Source organism: Trichechus manatus, unplaced genomic scaffold (assembly GCF_000243295.1).
Source record: "Trichechus manatus latirostris isolate Lorelei unplaced genomic scaffold, TriManLat1.0 scaffold00180, whole genome shotgun sequence".
Classification (NCBI taxonomy): Eukaryota; Metazoa; Chordata; class Mammalia; order Sirenia; family Trichechidae; genus Trichechus; species Trichechus manatus.
In genome coordinates, this window is record NW_004444116.1 from 2,363,093 (window position 1) to 2,367,758 (window position 4,666).

Below are 4,666 nucleotides of genomic sequence, written 5' to 3' on the forward strand. Positions count from 1 at the left end.
AGAAAGCCTTCTCCTGGAGCTGACGCCCTGAATTTGGACTTGTAGCCTACTGGACTATGAGAGAACAAACTTCTCTTTGTTAAAGCCATCCACTTGTGGTATTTCTGTTGGAGGAGCACCAGGTGACTAAGTCAGTAATAATTTGAAATATCGTTTTTCTCTCATTAGAATGACATGAAATAGCAAACAAACAAACAAAAAAACACCATGACAATCTAGAGAGACACTGAGGAAGGAAGGAAAAGTTTTATAGTTTAGTACTTTATGCATCAGCATTTCCCCCCTGCCTTTTTTAATAAGAGATCCCACAGTTTCATTCTGCACTGTAGCCTTACATTTTGTAGCTGCCCTGGTCGACATTAAATAGACATTCATAGGATGATCTCACAAATTTCTTGGGTTGAGGACATCCACTACCAACCCGAATGCCTCATCCCACACAGACACCTGTGTCTGAAAGACTGGAGAGTATATTATTAAATTCCATGCCCACCTTCTACACTCCCTCTCTGAACTTCAACTAGTAGCTCTAAAATCTTTATATGAAATCAGGATTGGGATACCTGAGATAACGCTGCACGAAAAATCCCAAGGGAAGATGTGGTTTGTACACTGAAATCTGTGAGAGCTAGAACTCGACGGAACTGTCTGTTTTTCCGAGTCTCACAGGTTTTCTGCCTTCGACAGGGTGCAGTCTTACCACTTTCTTATCGCTCCTTTTAGTAGAAAATATTTGAGTTTTCCTTCTCTGACACGTTTCCGCCTTAGACACGTTCCAGCTTTCATAGGTATTACTGTTTTTCCAAAAGGAAACGTCAAGACAATAAACACCAAAACCAAACCCACTGCTGCCAAGTTGATTCCAACTCATAGCAACCCTACAGGATAGGGTAGAACTGCCCCATAGGGTTTCCAAGGAGGCGCTGGTGAGTTCAAACTGCCAACCTTTCAGTTAACAGCCAAACTCTTAAGCACTATGCCAGCAGGGTAGATAGTATAATGTAATTAGAGTCCAACTCTTTGCTTAGAGTCTTGCGCTGTATGAATCTACCGAAATGAGTTCCATGTTGTTTCCAAAGCCTTTGGAGGCTACTTGTTATATTCAAAGGGGGAAGCGAGGTAGGAGGGGAAAACAAAACCTGTAAAGGTCAGATTTAGAGAAGAAAAAGAAAGTAGCTCCCTTAGAGAGGTAAGCTACCGCTTATTTACTCAGACACCAGTTACTGTGGCTCACGCTGGGATTCAAACCCAGGATCATCCTATTTACTAGACAGGTACTTTAACCAACTAAGCCACGGAGCCCTTAAGAAAGATCAGTTCGGTTTCCTCTATCAGAGAGTATATTTTTCTTCTACTCTTGTACTTCACAATAGAACCTGAGACAAGAAGCGTACCTTCATTTCTTTTTAATATAAAAGAAAAACTGCTTCCCTCTTGGACTTTCATTCCCTTGGCTTTTGACTGGGCTCAGAGCCACACAGACAGCGATCACTAATTTTGACCCAAGCACTGATTCACCAGTCATCTTTTCTTACTTGCTCTAAATAACTTCACTGTACTTGGCTTGGAGTCTTCAAACTGCACAGAAAATGCAGGCAAAAGGCAAAATCCAAGCAAGATGAAAAGGAAGAAACTGCGCAGATTCCCTCAGAGAACCCTGGAACTGTGGCCACGGTAAGTTCCAAGGGAATCAATATTCTGATTGACTAATTTTCCCCAAGGGAAGGGACTAGCAAAACCTTAAAGTCTACAAACTCTCCACTTTGTCCACTTGTAGCCAGGGTTACCTCAACTTGTCGATGCCAGTGCCTAATGCTGGGCAGCGAGACTCCCACAGGCTTCACCCAGGACATCTGGGTTGGCTACTCCTTCTCCAGAAGGGGTCCCGCTCACGGTTACCAGGCATTTTCCACACCCTGACACCAAGATCCCTGCACCTCCAGTGCTCCCGGCTGTTACAGCCGCTGCCGCAAAGACGGAAGACTGAGACCTTGCCATAGAATACTGAGTCAATTTTCAGCCGAGTTCTTCAGAAAGAGAACAGGAAGGAGATGATCTATGGGTGTGGGCACGACCTGAGAAGTGAATTAACATTTTTGTCACATCCTTCGTACAACTGGACAGGTCCTCAAACCTCCTCCACCATCGAGGCACAGACTAAACACTTTTTGCCTTTAGTCTAATTTGCGCATGTCAGTCAACACAGACATGAGTTTATTTACGTAATAGGTGATTCTAAATGATTTTCTCTTCTGCCTTATTTTGAAGTTTCATTCGAACTTCTCTCAGCCTATATCTTCCAAAAGACGACAAAAACATGTCAACTCTCTGGTTCCTCTTCAGCACAGATCATCCCCCAACCAGGCCAGTAAGACACGACAGAAGCTCAGCTGGAGCTAGGATGTTACTAAAATATATATTAATATTATTAAACTATACTTAAATGTAGTAAATACATATTAAAATATATTAACAAAGTGTTATGAAGAAATTAACCACAATCAACCGCCTAATGTAGGGATAAAGAGGTACATAAATGTTGTAGAAAATGTCAAACTTGGGGAATAGGCTGAGAACTATATATATGGATTTCTAGGCCCACTTCGCTACTCCTCAATGAATTAAAAATAAGATAGGAAGACAGGAATATTTATCACTTAAGATCCTCCCCAGATTGATTCTGATGGTCAGCCTGATTCCGGAACCACTGATCTAGAAAGTTGAGTGGAGGGAAGTGAGTGAGATCATCTGCTGGGAAAACGTCACCAGGAAGAGGTGATTGGGAAGGAGAGGGGCAGGCCGAATGATTCCCTGGGTCTTAAGGAAAGGTAGGCAGCAAGGGAGGGAGGTGGGTGCGGTGGAGGAGGAAAAAGGGAAAGAGACTTGAACATATGATTTTGAAAATACGTAGAATTTAAATGTTGGATGAAGGCTTTCGATCCACCAAAAAAAAAAAAAAAAAAACCTGGCAAATTTCCCCCAAGACTTTCATGGATTTGAAAGCGTCTTGCTTCCATTCCGTCACTGAATAGACAAACTGAGCATTTTGAAGCATGCTCCTGTGATTTAGACTTTTTCTGTGTAATGTAGTCGTTGGTTTTGGTGGCTCCAAAAGAGCCTTAGGAAAACCCGATTGCCCCAGTGCGGTTGCGATAGAAGCAAGGCCGCGTGTGAAAGCAGAATGGGCCTGGCAGCTCTGGGTTTGAGCATCTCTAGTTTTAGTGGGGGCAGCTGAAGTTTAGAGCCTTGTGGTTGGAATGCCAAGCAAAGGATGAGAAAGATTAGAGAGTGGAAAGACTATTATTTATCTATTTCTGGTAACATACTGCTACAAAATTTAGAAGTTTAAAACAACAACCATTCTATTGGTTTAAATTTCTGGGGATAAGAAATTTGTGCAGGGCCCAGTAAGGTGATTCTCCTCTTGCATGTAGTGTCAGATAGCGCCAATTTTGGCAGGGCTGGCAGGGCAGAAACTGTTTTTGAAAACATAAAGAACACTTCCTTCTATTGATCAGGGACATTTTATAAAACATACCAAGCATTTAGATCTTCTGTGTGAAACACAAAATGCACTATGATCCCCTGCAGGAAGAGAAAATTTCAGATCCGTGTAGAGTCAAGAACATCCAGATGAACAATCCAACAACACTCTTGTTAGTGGAAGCCACATGAGGAGCAGTAAGGAGATGCTTCCAGCAGCCCACTCCCCCCCCCCCACAGGTATCAACAAAGGCTGAGTAGGGAATCGGGACATCCACCCCTTCGTGCAACAACCAGGTGATACCCATCTTTTTCCAGCCAGAGCAATGGCAGTGGTAGCCAGCTGAAACAGAATGTTTAAAAAAGATCCAGAGTCTCATATTATCCCAAATATCTCAGTTTCAACTGAAAATCACTGGTCATAAACTAAGAACAAGGAAGATCTTGAATTGCATGGAAAAAGAGAATCAATAGGTACCTATTACCTTCTGCCAAGAAGACGGTAGAATTATTTGGGGAAGATATTTCAAAAAGCCATTGTAAAAATGCTTCAATAGCATATGAACACAATTGAAACAAAAAATTAGGAAGTCTCAACAGAGAAATACAAGAGGCTTGTCTCTTACCATGCACCTGATGAAAGCTCAGGAGAGATGAGGAGCTTGGCTACATCTCAAACATCCTCGTCTATCCAAATACTATCGGTGTTCCAAGTCCTATCCCCAAATCTCTTCCTGTCTCCCTATCTCCTGCTCGTCTTTGGAAGTTTCTCTTCCCCACCTGCCTCCTTCCTTTCCCCACTATCTGATCACAATACTCTCCTTTCTCTATTCCCTCCCTGCTCTCCATCTCTCCTCTTCAGTTACCTCCAGTTCTCAAAGATTTGATTTTGCAGTCTAGTAGTAACAGAACCTCGCTGATTTTTCAAGCCACCTGGGGAAATTTTAAAATTACATATATTTCTGCCCCTGCCTGTCTCAGCGGTGACGGTTGTCGGGGTGGCGGAGATAATAACCAATGCCACAACTCTTACAGAGAAGTGGGGCCAGGAGGGTCACTCTGAGGAGTTGAACCTCGGCTTCAGTCCCAGGAGTTTATTTTATAGTCAGTACAGCAAGCAGTAAAGCAAATAACAGAATGGGCTTTGGGTGAGTAACAATAAGGTTCGGGCAAGGGAGAAGGA